The 17130-nt window shown below is 42.0% G+C and overlaps 1 long non-coding RNA gene across 1 annotated transcript in view; it reads left to right on the forward strand.

Moving 5' to 3' along the window:
* The window catches only part of LOC132534859 (uncharacterized), a 538114-nt gene that overhangs the window by 141876 nt on the left and 379108 nt on the right, over nucleotides 1-17130 (forward strand). Inside the window, exons 13-14 of the long non-coding RNA XR_009546598.1 lie at nucleotides 5553-5668; nucleotides 11263-11315. This is a non-coding gene — a long non-coding RNA (uncharacterized LOC132534859). The remainder of the gene's footprint in view (nucleotides 1-5552; nucleotides 5669-11262; nucleotides 11316-17130) is intronic.

Raw genomic sequence — 17130 nt, forward strand, 5'->3', positions numbered from 1 at the left:
TGTTCAGTGATAATCTCTTTTCACTTGTAATTTTAGTATTAGATCAGGGATGCACAAGGGTCTTTTCTGCCTGATGGAAGGCTGGTGTGAAGACCCTGGTGTGTGTGTGTGTGTGTGTGTGTGTGTGTGTGTGTCGGTGGGGGAGAGTAAGATTGCCCTCTGGGAGAATAGCTGTGTTTCCAGGTCCAGGTATGGAGACCAACTCTTTCTTTAAATCTTTCGTCCTTGGGCTTATCTGGTTTTCTTATTTATTTTGAATGAAGCACTGGAGAATGAACATTTGGAACCTTGCACATACAGAAGTGATATTGCTGATCATGTTCCATCGCTGGGGAGCCAGAGACGACCCGAACTGCCCCTGCGGCTCCAGACAGACTATGACCCACATAGTCAACGACTGCCACCTCTCCAGATTCAAAGGAGGTCTCGAAACTTGACATCAGGCTCAATCTGACGCTGTTGACTGACTGCGGAAGAAGGACAAACGCTAGAAGAAGAAGACACTACTGGTCCAACATTTTTTCTTTTCCTTTTTCATGGTGGTGGTAGTGGGCCTAGTGCGCACATGATTTCACTGTTCCTAGGTCCACAATTTTTCCTCTTCAGAGAGAGAGAGAGAGAGAGAGAAGAAGGAGAAGGAGGAGGAGAAGAGGAGGGAAGAGAGGGTGGGGATAGATACCATAGCACTTGCTTTCCCCTCATATGGAGCTGGGCTTTGAACCTGGTTCTTGAACCTGGCCTCTGCTCATGGGGAGGCATGCACTCTGCACGGGGAGCAATGTCTCTGCCATCTTATTTTTCCGTGCTTTTAATTTAGAAGATGCCCACTTAGGCCAGCTCTGGAAGAGCAACACGGGTCCAGAGACCTCATCATCATATGTGTACACCTATGTTCATAGCAGCACAATTTGTAGTAGCCAAAGCCTGGAAGCAACCCAGGGGTCCAACAACAAATGAGTGGCTGAGAAAATTGTGGTCTAGATACAGAATGGAATACGACTCAGCTACTAAGAATAATAAATCTACCTTCTTCAACCCATCTCGGAGGGACCTTGAAGGAATTATGTTAAGGGAGATATGCCAGAAAGAGAAAGATGAGTATGGGATGATCCCACACATAAACAGAAGTTGAGAAAAAAGAACAGAAAGGGAAACTCAAAGCAGAATATGGACTAGATTTGAAATATTGCATGAAAGTAAAAGCTTTTTGGGGGTGGTCTGGGAGGTGACAGTGGATAAAGCATTGGATTCTCAACCATGAGGCCCTGACTTCAATCCCTGGCAGCACATGTGCCAGAGTGGTGTCTGGTTCTTTCTCTCTCTGCCTATCTTTCTCATGAATAAATAAACAAAATCTTTTTTAAAAAAGCCTTTTTTGGGGGGATAGATTTTTAAGCCCATTTTCAGGGGTGGGCATAGGGACATAGATGTGTGTGTATCCTATGGTGGGAACTATGTTCATCTATACTCCTATTAACCTATTTTTTTGTTGTCTTTTTTTTAAAATATTTTTTTATTTATTATTTATTCCCTTTTGTTGCCCTCGTTTTATTGTTGTTTTATTTTATTGCTATGATTGATGTCGTTGTTGTTGGATAGGACAGAGAGAAATTGAGAGAGGAGGGGAAGACAAAGAGGAGGAGAGAAAGATAGACACCTGCAGACCTGCTTCACCCCCTGTGAAGCGACTCCCCTGCAGGTGGGGAGCCGGGGGCTCGAACCGGGAGCCTTCAGCCGGTCCTTGTGCTTTGCACCACCTGCGCCCAACCCACTGCGCTACCGTGGACTCCCCTATTAACCTATTTTTCAAAAGATAGCCATTCAGGGGAGGGAGAGCACAAGGTGAAACATGGACTGAGTATGGTGTATTGCGCCAAAGCAAAGGACTCTGGGGAGGAAGTAGAGGAGAGGAAGAAAACTTTGGGAGTTGATTGCATAATGAAATTGTATGCTTATGTCAACGATCTCACTACAAAGCATTAACCCTCTCATTAAAAAAAAAAAAAAGAAAAAAGTAAATAAATAAAATGACCATCCAGAGCTAGCAAGATGACTCTGGGGCATGGGAGAGACCGGAAGAGCCCCCGGGGGCGGCACCGAAACTAGCTCAGCGATCAAAACGGGCTGTTCTGGATCCTGATTGCTAAGACTTGTGTGACCTGGGGTTGCATGACTGAGCCTTTCTAGGCCCTGCAGTTTCCTTGGGAGGGCTGAGATGGCACACTGTATTTCAAATCCACTTGTGGGAGAGCACGCAGCTGAAAGAGATGGGAGCTATTTGCTGCAGACCCTCACCTGGAAGCTGCAGACCCTCACCTGGAAGCTGCAGACCCTCACCTGGAAGCTCTCAGCAGCCTTCAGAGGATCAGCAGCATCTCAGCCGGCGGTGAAGCTGGGTCTGACTTGCTGTAACTCTACACAGCCCCCCGGAGTCGGCATGCCCAGCCGTAATGTAATGAAAGGTGTTTTCCTCCTTCCAGGACAGGTGCTCAACTGATACAATTTAGAGTCTCAAATTCCAGAGCTTAATTGTTTGTTTTACACACAAGTTAGCCCAGCTCCGCACACCTGTGGACTCAAGCTCTTTTGATGCACCAAAGCCTGTCTTTTATTAAGCTCTTTGCAAGCCGTCAAAATAAGACCAAATGTCCCTGTCGCTGAATAGGCACTGGGATGTAAAGCAAACCGGTCCCAGGGCTGCTCAGTTAAGCACTCAAAATAGCCAGCGAATCCCAGGGCTCTGGAAAATACGGCGAAGTGATTCATGAAACCAGCACAAGATGTAAAATAAAATGAAATATTTGATATATGTAGAAACTTGCCTACATTATCTCTCTCTCTCTCTCTCACACACACACACACACCTCTCTTCATTGTACTTGAAGTCTGGCCATGTTAAATCGATAAAAAAATGATTTAGAACGGATAGCCTTCAGCAGCTGGTCATGCTTGCAGTCTTCCATAAAGAAGTTAAAATTAATTTTAATATGTTGATGGTGCCTGTTGATGATGATATTCATAATAAATATCCATTGGAAAAATTCTCTGGCACATCCATATGACAGAGAGGTCAGGAATGTTAATGACAATCACAACTACAAAATGCAATCCAGTCAATTACTTTAATTAAATCTAAAGCTACTTTATGCCCTCTCATTTGTACAGTAAACGAATAGCAGGGAAAAGGGCACCATCTTTATCTGGCTCATTTGAGCGTCTCCCAAGATGTGGTCTCAGATTGTGTTTTAATATTTGTGGTTCTAACATCCTTGTGGGACATTTAAAGTAATTATGGGCCTTACAAGTAATGCGGCTGCTTCTCTAAGGGGGGGGGGGGGGCGGAGAGGGTGGAGATTTCCTTTTGAATGCAGTTTTATGGAAGGCAAGCTTTCCCTTCTCAGACGTTAATCTTATATTTACAGACTGGGTTATCGAGGCTAGAGCCAACATTCCAGAGTAAATGGTAGAAACGTCTACATTTCAGAGAATCCTTCTTAATTATATTGTTTGAGATCAGAAGAAAAGGAACACAGCTGGCTGGGTTCTCACTGCTACACAGATTCAAGTGCTGTCGATGGAGTCGTTAGAACCATTCAAAATCCATTTATAAAAATTAATTGTGGTGCCATAGGAAAAAAGAATGTGCTCCTTCTGTATCTAGGGGGCTAAAGTCGGAGAGTAGGTAGTTGAGCATTTTAAAAAGAGGCCAGCTAGTTAACCATTTACTTATGCAACAAATATCTATTTTTAAATGACTTCGTTAATTAGTGGGAGAGAGAAGAAGAAAAAGAAGGAGGAGAAGAAAGAGGAGGAGGGGAAGAGGAGGAGGAGGAGGAAGATGAAGAGGAGGAGTTGGAGGAGGAAAAAGCATCCCTCTAGCATATGCAACGTCAGGGAATAAACTCAAAACCTCAGTCTTGAGTGTCCGAAGCTTTATACGCTGTAACACTACCCTCTGGGCCTCCAATAAGTGACTTTTTAGGGTCCGAGACACAACTACTAGTAGTGAAGGCATCAACGGTTTTGTAAAATTGATGTTATTTCAATAATAATAATAATAATAAACAGTGGGTCAGGTGGTAGTGCAGTGGGTTAAGCGCACATGGCCCCAATGGCGTAAGGATCTTGGTTTGAGCCCCTGGCTCCCCACCTGCAGGGGAGTCGCTACACAGGTGATGGAAAAGGTCTGCAGGTGTCTGTCTTTCTCTCCTTCTCTCTGTCTTCCCCTCTTCTCTCCATTTCTCTCTGTCCTATCCAACAAAGACAACATCAATAACAACAATAACTACAACAATAAAACAATAAGGACAACAAAAGGGAAATATATATATATATATATATATATATATATATATATAAAACAATGCTGTGAATCCTCTAGATAAAAGTCTGTCCCAGACAACCCCACCAATGTGTCCTGGAGCTCCGATTCCCTGGAGCCCTGCCTCACTAAGGAAAGAGAGAGGCAGGCTGGGACTGTGGACTGACCTGCCAATGTCCATGTTCAGTGGGGAAGCAATTACAGAAGCCAGACCTTCAACCTTCTGCACCCCATAATGACCCTGGGTCCATACTCCCAGAGGGATAAAGAATAGGAAAGCTATCAGGGGAGGGGATGGGATATGGAGTTCTTTCTGGTGGTGGGAACTGTGTGGAATTGTACCCCTCTTATCCTGTGTGTGTTTTTTTTTTAATCGGTCTTTCCTTTTTATAAATAAAAAATAAAATAAAATTATAGAGACTGCAAAGAACTCCAAGTCTCCTGTGGTTGCAAGAAAAAGAAAAAAAAAAAGTCTGTCCCAAACCCTCAGAGAACTTCCATTTCAGTTAGGAGGAGAGGAGCAAAGTGGCCGTAAATTGAATGTCATTGGACAGTAGCCAGGGCATATACTTACATTCAAAGCAGGATGAGGGCAGTACTGTTTTGGTGTTAGCATTGCACAGCCTGCCTCCCAGGAACGTTGAGCATCAGGTCAGTTGTGATGCATGGCTGTCCTGGTAATGGGAGAATGGTTAAGAAGGCGTTTCTTTTGGATGGGTAGGCAGGGAAGGCCTCTCCAGGGAGGTGATATTTGAGTTAAGAATGATGTAAAAGAGCTGTCTTTATACATCTGTAGAATCATTAGGATAAGATTCGACCTTTCCTCGAGAGCTTTCAAGAGGGGACTTTGCTCTGAGGTTATTAATACACATTGATGGCATTTTTTTGGTGGGCCAGACAAGGTAAATATTTTATCTCATTGGATTCTTAGAACCCAAGGGGGTAGGCAGGATAATTTTCATTTTCCAAGCCAGACGTGAAGTGATGAATATTACCCAAAGTCTTGAGGCTAATAAATGAAGATAAAAAAATCTTGCTCTACCTGAGCTGAAGACCTTACCAAGTCAAATGACAAGTGAGACTCAATTCCTTTTGGGAGGAAGAAGCACTTTCTGCCTGGGGAGGAGATGAAAATAGATCCTTTATTCCACCGAGTCCAGGTTCTTGCTGGATAGCCCATTAAATCTGTTAAGCAGGACCAGCCTTGAACATTATTCTTTTTCTATTCTAGACTTGACAGCCTGCATCTACCAATGAAGAGTATTTCCTAAAGAACTTGGGTTTTCCTGGGAGAATTATGAAGAGCTACAAAGCTGAGATTTGGAGTTTCTACAAATCACAGCTGCGGTAAGAGGCGAATCATATTTATTCTATATATATATATTTTTTTAACATCACTGTGACCCTATTTATCTCTGGACTAGTGTTGCCTGTGGATAAATGGGAGGCATCTATCTTTGTCTTGTTATTTAGCTTCTGGCCTGGGTTTATTCTGCAAGTGTTTTCAGAGCCAATCTTATATATTATAGCTTTGGACTTCCCATTGTAACTGACTTCAGGTTTTGGGTGTAATCTAACATCCGTGCATATTTGCTGTGCTGACACTGAAACAGCTGGTGGATTAGCACTTTTAGAATTGATTTCATTTCATTTCTTTTTTTAAATTTTTTTCATTATATTTATTTATTGGAAAGAGACAGCCAGAAGTCAAGAGAGAAGGGGGTTATAGAGAGGGAGAGAGGCAGAGAGACACCTGCAGCACTGCTTCACCACTTGCAAAACTTTCCCCCTGCAGGTGGGGACCGGAGGCTCTAACCTGGCTCCTTGCGCATTATAACATGTGCACTCAACCAGGCGCACCACCACCCGCCCCAATTTCATTTCATTTCACTTCTTTTCTTTTCTTTTCTTTTCTTTTCTCTCCTTTTCTTTTCTTTTCTTTTCTCTCCTTTTCTTTTCTTTTTTCTGCTTTTCTGTGTTGTCAGGGCTTCCCTGGGGACTCTGTGCCTGCACGATTCCACCTGTCCTAAAAAAAACCTTTTTTTTTTTTTTCCTTTTTGAAAGTGTCAGAGACAGAGAGGACGAGAGAGAGAATAAGAAGAGACATCACATCATTCCTTCACCATCTGTGAAGGTTTTCCTTTGCTTAATGTTTCTGAGTGGTGGTCAGGGCCTTGGGTCCAGGCCTTTGCAAATGCTAAACAGCGGCACTGGTGTTTAAATGAAGTTAAGACTACATATTTAATTAATTTCTGAATTTGACTAACCAGCATTGTGAACCCACAAAGGGACAATACCTCTTATTATATTTGTGAACCCACCTCACATCAGCAAGCCAAATTCTGAAGATATAATAAGTTTATCTAGATTAAAAGACAAACACGCAAGACAGCAATACTGGGAATGCTACAGTGAGGATAGACATTTCTGTTTTTATCCCTCCGGAAGCACTGGAGAAAATCTCAGAAACATTTTTCCCCCTCCAGAATTCTGGAAATTAGCCAAAGGTTTGCTGTAATCTGAAATGTGCTTATTCAAGCATTATTTGGGTGAAGTTATGCTATCAGTAAGAACAGAAAGGATTGTGACATTTTAACTTGTCCTGCTTTTATTCCACTCTATTCCTTCTGTAGTAGTTTTCAAACTCACTCATAAAGTTGCTAGTAGTTTAAAATAAAAAAATAGTACAGGGGTTCTGAGTGGTCATCACTAGTTGAGTGCATGCGTTCCAGTGTACAAGGACTTGGGTTCAAGACCTCAGACCCCACCTGCAGCAGGGAAAGCTTCCTGAGGGGTGAAGCAGTGCTGCAGGTGTCTCTCTTCCTCTCTCTCTTTCCCTCCCCACTTCCCTCTCAATTTTTTCTTTGCCTCTATCCAGTAAATAAATAAATAAAATACTTTTAAAGTCATCTAGAAGCCATTGCAGCGGAGAAATGATTATGAAACCTTGTCTCCCTAGAGCCCTATCTTAGTAGGAAAGATTAGAGACAGGCTGGGGTATGGATCTACCTGCCAACGTCCATGTTCAGTTGAGAAGCAACTCCAGAAGCCAGACCTCCCACCTTGCGCACCCCATAAAGAATTTTGGTTCATACTCCCAGAGAGATAAAGAATAGGGAAGCTTCCAGTGGAAGGGATGGGATCCAGAACTCTGGTGGTGGGAATTGTATGAAATTGTGTCCCTCTTATCCTACAATCTTGTTAATCATTATTAAATCACTAATTAAAAAAAAAAAAGAAATGGTTATGAGGTCCTTTAGAGGCTTAAGCCCTACAAGACTGTCATTTGCTTAGACTCAGAGCTCACACCAGACAAATACGTTTTCAGCTAGGGTGTCTGTTGTAAGTAGTGAATTAAACTGTTCACTAGGGCAACTACAATGAATTATCATAGCTGTTTGAGTTATTTAACAACAGTTAGAGCTACCAGGTGACCAAGAAAAGCATCAAAAGGGGGAAAAAGAGAAACTCTGGAGTTAGATGTCTGAGGAGACTTGGTTCAGTTTCAGCATGTTCCTTGAGATCCAGATACCAATGCACAAGTCCAGAACTATGCATATATCCAAGAAAACCTCCAGAAGTCTCTGGTCTCGAGACTGCTAACCTCAGGCACTGTGTCAGCAGAAAGGGAAATGGAGGTGAGATCTCAGTTGTCTGGCTGAGTACCAGAAGGACAGGCCCCCTTCAGAGGTCTTTGAGAAAAAAAAAATGGGGGAGATTTGCTGATTCAAATCATTTAAGGACATCTCTGTCAACCATGCCGTGACTGTTAAGTATCTAAGCAGAGACATCAGTTTCTATATATGACAAAGACCACAAACCTTATTGGATAGTATATAACATCCCTAAACAAATGAGAAGCAATATCAACAAGAAATTTAACTACGCACTGCGTCATATTTTTAGAGTAACCGTATCACACTTTAAAAAAAAACTGTATTTGTTAATTAATCCTTTCTTAAATAAAAAAATTTAAAAAAAAACTGTCCTGTTTTTACAAACATAGGCACGCATGACCTCCACACGCAGGGAAAGGCAATGAAGAGAAACTGTTCCGGAAGGAAGCCAGAAGTGGAACTTACTAGACAAAGACCAAAGGGAAGTACTTCTTAATAATGCAGAGCACGAGAAAATGTTTCAGCCAGTACACATTATAAGCAAAAAAAAAAAAAAAAAAAGGTTACACAAAAGAAGAACTAAGTAGTAATTCTGGAGTTAAAGGTACAAAAATGTAGTGTATTTTGCTAAAAGAAGAATCACCCTCAGACTTGAAATAACGGAGGAACGGCAGTTGCATTTTAAGATAGTTTTAACTGACATCACTCCATCTGAGAAATGGAAAGGATATTTTCAATAAAAATAAACAGAGGCTGAGCGAGCCATGGAGCAGTAGCCAGCTCACCAAATATACATGCTGAAAGTAACAGAAGAAAGATAAAGAGAAAATCCATTTGCATATTTAAGGGCTGATGACTTTCACATTTATCAAATAGCATCAGTGACCTCACAAGAAAAGAACTCTGAGACCTGGAGATAGCTTAGCGGTTATGGTTATGCGAAATGTCCGAGGCTTGAGATCCCAGGTTCAATCCATGGTACCACCATAAGCCACAACTGAGCAGTGTTCTGGTTCAAAAAGAAAATAGAGAAAAAGAAAAGAAAAAAGAACTAAGATAAAGATCATCCCTTATGAATACAACTGCAACTATTTTAAAGGAAAAACAAAAAGCCAATAAACTCATTTTAGCAACATATGTGAAAAAGCACTCACCTTGGTTAAATGCTTCTTACCCTGGGAGTGCAAGATGATCGACCTATAGGAGACACCAGCTTAGTGGAACAGAGAACAGAAAAATCACCTAAGTATCTCAGTGGATGCAGAGTCTCCAACATCAACTCATGACACAAAAATAAAAGCAAAAACCAGGGGGCTAGGTTGTAGCACAGTGGGTTAAGCACACATGGCGCGAAGCACAAGGACCAGTATAAGGATCCCAGTTCAAGCCTCCGGATCCCCCTGCATGGAAGGGGGGTTGCTTCACAAGTGGTCTGCAGGTGTCTATCTTTCTTTCCCCCTCTCTGTCTTCTCCTCCTCTCTCAATTTCTCTCTGTCATAGCCAATAACAACAACAATATTAATAGCAACAATAATAACCAGAGCCACAAAATGGGAAAAATGGCCTGTAGGAGCAGTGGATTCGTAGTTAAGTCACCGAGCACCAGTGATAACCTTGGAGGCAAAAAAAAAAAAAAAAAAAAAGAAAAGAAAAAAGCCAAAAAACAAAACAGTAAATAACCAAACAACAACAATAACAAAGCAAAGCACAACCCTGAGTGAAGGAGGGAACTACTTTGAACTGATGATCTCCTTAACTGGTAAAGGATTGACTGGCTTCCCCCTGACATTAGGAAGAAGACAAGAATTTCTTCTCTTGTCGTTTCTAGTCTACACTTTGCTAGAGATTAGAGCCAGGGTAATTTGGAAGGAATGGGAAATAAAAGATATTCTGACTTGGGAATACATCTAATTATTTCTATTTGATGATGATTGATCCTGTTTACAAAAAATCCCAAAGGATCCATTAAAACTGTTAGTCAATAGGTGAATTGAGCAAAGTTACAGGATACAAAATCAATTGTGTTTCCACACACTGGCAAAAAAAAAAAATAATAATGCCAACATAAATTTCAGATGATTTTGTTTTTCAACAATATAAAGATGAATAAAGTATTTAGGATTATTTTTTTTAATGATGTGCAAGACCTGTACACTAAAAAGTACCTAACATCACTGAAAAAAATCAAAGACGAACTAAGCATTGATAGTTGGAAGGATTGTTCATGATCATTTACTGGGACACAATATTGTTCAAACCACAGTCCTTGCCGACATGACATGCAGGTTCAATGCACATCCACTCAAAATTGCAACTTCCTTTCCTTCCATTAACTGGCAAGATGATCCTAAATTTAAATGGAAATGCAAAAAACCTACAATAGACAAATAATCTTAAAGAAGAACAAATTTGGATAACTCATATTTTGCACTTTGAAACTTAAGAACTGATATATAATAGATAAGACAGTATGGTTTCTGCTATAGGACATAAAACTTAAGTCACTGGATTAAAATTTGGATACACACACACAAATAGGTAAACTGGGCCTTATTTAAAATTTACTTTAAAAACTGGCATTAGGAGAGTGACAATACAACCAACAGAACTGGATGAAAAAAAATTGCAAATCTTTTGTAAGAGTCTTGCATCCAGAATACACAAAATATTCTTACATATGTACAATGAAAAGACAACCCAATTAAAAGAGACAAAGGATTTGAGTTTTCTCGAAAGAAGATAGACGTAAGATCAACAAACGCACACACAACAGAGAGGATCAACATCATTCACCTTTAGGGGAAATACAAATTAACTGATGATTATTACTGATGTTGTTATTGTTATTATTACTATTTATTTATTTGATAGAGACAGCCAGAAATCAAGAAGGAAGGGGTTGATAGTGACGGAGAGAGACAGAGAGACACCAGCTACACTGCTTCACCACACTCAAAGCTTTCCCCCATTCAGGTGGGGACCTGGGGCTCGAACCTGGGTCCTTGTACATTGTGACATGTGTGCTGAACCAGGTGCCACCATCCAGCTCCTGTTCTTGTTATTTTTACCAGTGCACTGCTCAGCTCTGGCTTATGGATTTATAGTGATAACTGAACACAGGACATTGGAGCCTCAGGCAAGAAACTCTTCTGCATAATCATTAATCAGGGAAATGCAAATCAGACTTCTGTACCTGAAAAGAGTACCTTTTATGGTTTGCAGCTTCTCTTTCAATAATTGTCATACAGTACTAATGTGTCTTGTAAGTTAGCATCCCTAAGAGTCAAATATCCTCAGTAACAGAACGTCTCCTGTCTCTTTTAGATGGTCAGAGGTCATTTGGGTGGACTACATTCATACCCCAGATACCCTTGCAGGTAGGTGTAATCACTTGACTAAATTTTGCTCTGTTGGGAAGGGCTGAAGTGATGTCTGTTCCCCCAAGGAAGTTGCTGTCCATTTACATTGTCCGTAAGGTAGGCAGACTGAAACATGAGTGTGAAAACGTTGAGCCATCTTTGCATCAAAAGTCAAAATCAGTACCTCAAGGGCTTGACAGAAAACAACATGGAAGGAAGCATTGTCACTGAACTGTGCTGAGAAGCATAACTTGAACCATTCTAATGTGAGAAAGCAAATCACTCTTCGTTGCATTTTGACTATTATGATTGTAGACATTTCTAAAACAGACAGACCCATTTTTTAATTTATGTAAATCTCTAGTGGGATCATGGTGTTTTTGTTTTTTCCTAACAGTTTCCTCAGTCCCATGAATCTGTGCTCAAATGGCTGGCACTGAGTGTACAAAGATTGTTAAAAAAAAAAACAAAAAACATAGCCCCTTTTCTTTGAGAGACTACAGCACAGTGCAAGAATCTGTCACTTTTGTATGGTGCTAATGTAAAAATGTCTTAGCTATCAAAGCAGGGCTTCCACAAAATCTCGTAGGACTGCCCATAAAGTTGTGGAGAGCAAAGGAGGGATGGAAGAAGACTGAGAGGAAGGAGTGGACAAGCATTAGGAAAAAAAGAATTTTGGGAGTTGGGCGGTAGCACAGTGGGTTAAGCACAGGTGATGCAAAGCGCAAGGACCCATCTAAGGATCCTGGTTTGAGCCCCTGGCTCCCCACCTGCAGGGGAGTCGCTTCACAAGTGGTGAAGCAAGTCTGCAGGTGTCTATCTTTCTGTCTCCTCTCTCTGTCTTCCCCTCCTCTTTCCATTTCTCTCTGTCCTATCCAACGACGACGACATCACTAACAACAATAACAACCACAACAATAAAACAACAAGGGCAACAAAAGGGAATAAGTAAATAAATATTAAAAAAAATTGCAAGTGGATGAATGTAATAAGGGTACAGTGTATTATGGGTATGTTTTTGTGTCCTGATAATCTGGAGCTGTAATTACCTTATTATTTTAAACAAATATTTCTTAAGCTTGACTTACTTATTATTGGATAGAGACAGAGAGAAATAAGGAGAGAGTGAGAGGCAGAGAGACACCTCCAGCCCTTGCTTCACCACTTGTGAAGCTTTCCCCCTGCAGGTGGGGACCAGGGGCTTGAACCTTGGTCCTTGTGCACTGTAATGTGTGCACTTAACCAGGGGTGCCACCACCTGGCACCTGTAATCACTTTAAAACTCCTTATATTTGTTAAGGTTTGCTCATTTTTATGAGAGACAGACAGACAGACAGACAGACAGACACACACACACACACACACACACACACACAAAATAAAGACATCAACGAGATACCACTTCACTCCTGTGAGAATGGCATACATCAGAAAAGGTAACAGCAGCAAATGCTGGAGAGGGTGTGGGGTCAAAGGAATCCTCCTACACTGCTGGTGGAAATGTCAATTGGTCCAACCTCTGTGGAGAACAGTCTGGAGAACTCTCAGAAGGCTAGAAATGAACCTACCCTATGATCCTGCAATTCCTCTCCTGGGGATATATCCTAAGGAACCCAACATATCCATCCAAAAAGATCTGTGTACACATATGTTCTTGGCAGCACAATTTGTAATAGCCAAAACCTGGAAGCAAAACCTGGAAGCAACCCAGGTGTCCAACAACAGATGAGTGGCTGAGCAAGTTGTGGTATATATACACAATGGAATGGAATACTACTCAGCTGTAAAAAATGGTGACTCCATTTTCAGCCGATCTTGGATGGACCTTGAAAAAATCATGTTGAGTGAAATAAGTCAGAAACAGAAGGATGAATATGGGATGATCTCACTCTCAGGCCGAAGTTGAAAAACAAGATCAGAAAAGAAAACACAAGTAGAACCTGTAATGGAATTGGCGTATCGCACCAAAGTAAAAGACTCTGGGGTGCGTGGGTGGGGAGAATACAGGTCCAAGAAGGATTCAGAGGACCTAGTGGGGGTTGTATTGTTATATGGGAAACTGGGGAATGTTATGCATGTACAAACTATTATACTTACTGTTGAATGTAAAACATTAATTCCCCAATTAAAAAAAATCAGAAAAGGAAAAAAAAAGAGAGAGTGCACACGCACGCACACGAGAGAGAGAGAGAGAGAGAGAGAGAGAGAGAGAGAGAGAGAGAGGGACCAGAGCAATGCTCTGCTTAGTTCTGGTGCTGAGGATTGAATGTGAATATGGGACCTCAGGCCTGCAAATCCTGTGCTCTACTTAACTGAACTATCTGTCAAGTCTAAACTCCTTCCATGCTGAAATAATCTTCGCACTAGAGAATAAGGAAAGGATTCTGTGTGTTCTTCCCTTAGCTTGTCCTGAAGTTAACCTCTTCCATAAACATGATGCTAAGAAATCAGCCTATGACAATTAATCATGACACCACCAACCAAGTTCCAGACTTTATCACATTTCACCATGTTTTCTCCTTGTTTTGAATCCTATGGGATTCAATCCCCAAATCACCATTGGTATTCATCTTTTTTTTTTTTTATATATATAACTTGGTGCCTGGGAATGAACCCAAGACCTCGAATGCCTACCTTGGGCCCAATGACACTAATTATTAACTTTCCATGAGAGTGCACTCCATGAATATTCCATTACAGGCCTCAAAGAGTTAATGTGCTGCAAAAGCCTTGCCTGGCCCATGCAGAAAGAATCCCAGGGCCACACCAGGAAGGCCACAGAGGCAGTAGGGCTCCGAGTCTATTCTTTCCACCACTGCCTCTCTGGCCCTCCCTGTTTGTGTCTCTGTTTTCTGTAAAGCCTCCCAAACTGCAATGGTTATCTACCAAGTCCTCTGACAATGCTATAAATTTCATTAAGAAGAAGATGAAGCCTTCCTTATGGGGCAATTAACTCTCCAAGTGGCCCCAAGCAATAGGCAGGAGATACTGGGCCTGGTACTTAGCACTTAGCTTTGCAATGCAGATAAGCCCTATCAACTCCGGGGTTGTGTTTAATGTTCGCTGTGCTCCCATACCACAGCTCCAACCTGGCGGTCACTGTGTGTTCACACTCCTCAATATCTATTACAATTAGTTTTTGATTAAGAGGCATAACATGGCTTTTGAAGCCTTTTATGTTGTGTCAAATGGCCAGTGATGGAGTGAGACACGCTGACACCTCCCAGTAACAAAGCATCTTGTAAAAGGTTTCAAGTGAACCATTCTATCATCCTAATGGAAGCCAGATGACTCTACCCCCACCAACTTCACCCCCCACCCTTTAATTTCAACTATTTACTGGAGAGTCCTTGTTTTGAATTACTTAAAGATTTACTCTTCAACAAAGACCTCGTGCATTAAGAATCACTAATCACAGAGCCATTTGGAATTTGGGAGAGCTTTTAAAAGATGACTGGCCTTTTTCAAAGTGGGTTGATTTTATTTTATGTTTTTTTTTTGGGGGGGGTGGTGTTGGGGTCATCTCTGGCTTTTTCAAAGGAGCAAATGTTTTCTCTAGTATTTAATTATGAGTTAAATTATCATGGAGGAGGCCTTTTTTTCTGCCTCCTAACACTTTCTCTGTTAGGGTTTGAGTCACTAGTTAGCCTGTTTTCAAAGAGAGGCTCCTGGTACTTTGTGAGGACAAGAAATTCTTTGTTAGCTGATGTGGGATTTAGTTCTATTTCAGCAGAAAATACATGACTTCTATAAAGGCATCTAGTAATTCAAACAGGATATTAAAAAAATTTTTTTAGAGCATAAAATATTACTGTTACCTTTAATGAAAGTCATACATAAATGTCCCGTGACTGGTAAATATGAAATATACCAACTTTTAAAATTAATTTTTTCCCCCTGATGTTTCTGTGGACTTGGCCAAATAAGTAAGCCCTATCCGCAGCTGTGATCTGGGACTGGACTCACTGCAAGCTGAGCTTTGCTCTACCTGGGAGTCACAGGTTCTGAGACATTAGACATACAGGAGATTGTTGGTTCTGGAACCATAATGCCACATTTTGGAGACACAATGTTGTGCTCTGAGTTCAAACCCTGCGAGTAACTCTGTGTGGTTAGAGTGACACCCAGTTCACTGAGACTCAGATGACCTCCATGCAAAAAAAATAACAATGCCCTCTGCTTCACAGGGTTGCAGTTAATAAGGAAGTCGCTTCAGGGGTCGGGTGGTAGGTAGCACAGAGGGTTAAGTGCATGTGGTGCAAAGCGCAAGGACCGGCGTAAGGATCCCAGTTGGACCCCCCAGCTCCCCACCTGCAGGGGGGTTGCTTCACAGGTGGTGAAGCAGGTCTGCAGGTGTCTGTCTTTCCCTCCCCATCTTTGTCTTTTCCTCCTCTCTCCATTTCTCTCTGTCCTATCCAGCAACAACAACAACAAGGACAATAACAACAAAAAAAGGGGTGGGGGAATGGCCTCCAGGAGCAGTGGATTCATTCATGTTGCAGGCACTGAGCCCCAGCAATAACCCTGGAGGAAAAAAAGGAGTCGAGGGGCTCAAACAGGAAGAGAGTGGGAAATGAGGTCTCCGTCATGCTTCAGGGAGGGAGAGGCATACACCCAAGGACTGTAGCTCACCATAGGGGCTAAGGCCCAGGTGTGCAAGGCTGCTTGACGTAGCACAGAGGAGAGGTGTGTTTGCTTACCTGGAGAGGAGCAAGTAAGGCTTTCTAAAGGGGGAAGACACTCGAGCATAGACCATTGTATTTTATTCTATTTTTTGTTATCTTTACTTATTTATTAGATAGAGACAGCCAGAAGTCGAGAGGAAGGAGGAGACAGAGAGGGAGAGAGACACCTGCAGCCCTGCTTCACCACTCGCAAAGCTTTCCCCCTGCAGGTGGGGACCAGGGGCTCAAACCTGGGTCCTTGTGCACTGTAACATGTGTGCTCAACCAGGTGCACCACCACCCAGGGCCCAGCCTGTTGTATGTTTTAGGAACAATGAAGAGCTGCCCATGTCAAAAGCGAGGGCTTTGCAAAGAAGAGTTTCTGTGGAGAGAGAAGAGAAGCATGGTGTACTCCACCAACAGTCCAGGCGGGGGTGGGGTGGGGTGGATGAACAGTCGTAGAGAAGGAGCCAACGAGAGGCCCGCAGACCAACACTCAGAAACAGGCTCCCGTGTGCTCTCAGTAGCTGATGGGGGTGGCCACCACGCATACCACTGACCAGCAAGCCCCTAAGTCTGTCTCCGCTTCCTCTCACATTCATCTCCTCTCCTCGGCTGCCTCTGGCGAGTCTGGTTTTATAGTCCACCTTAGCAGTTGGTTAGAGGCTGTTATTAGTATAACCAACCTTAAATAATTTGATTTTCAGGTTGGGTACATCACAATATCTCCTGTGGGCTTGAGAGTCCAACTACACATTTTTTTTTTTTTTTTTAAAAAGGATTTCTTGGCATTCTGTTAGAAAGTGGCGCTACTCACCGAGCTGTAAGCCATTAGGGCACCTGTGTCGATGGGTCTCGTCTGCCTTTTATTCACACACTGCTGAGAAGAAAACATCGGATCTACCAGATAGCTCCGTTCTCTCCTCTGTTGTCTCATTTTATTAGTTTTCTTTCAAGAGAAAAAAAAAAACAACACACACATTACTGTAGGGAAATATGTATTTAGAGGAGATAGCTAGTGTAATGAATTTTAGAAATACACTTAAGCTTTCTCTTGGACACATTTTAGGGAGTTTCGTGTGTGTGTGTGTGTGTGTGTGTGTGTGTGTGTGTGTGTGTGTGTGTGTGTGTGTTACTGCTGTTTTTTTTTTTGTTTGTTTGTTTTTTAT

The sequence above is a fragment of the Erinaceus europaeus genome, chromosome 20 (genome assembly GCF_950295315.1).
Source record: "Erinaceus europaeus chromosome 20, mEriEur2.1, whole genome shotgun sequence".
In the NCBI taxonomy this organism is placed as follows: domain Eukaryota; kingdom Metazoa; phylum Chordata; class Mammalia; order Eulipotyphla; family Erinaceidae; genus Erinaceus; species Erinaceus europaeus.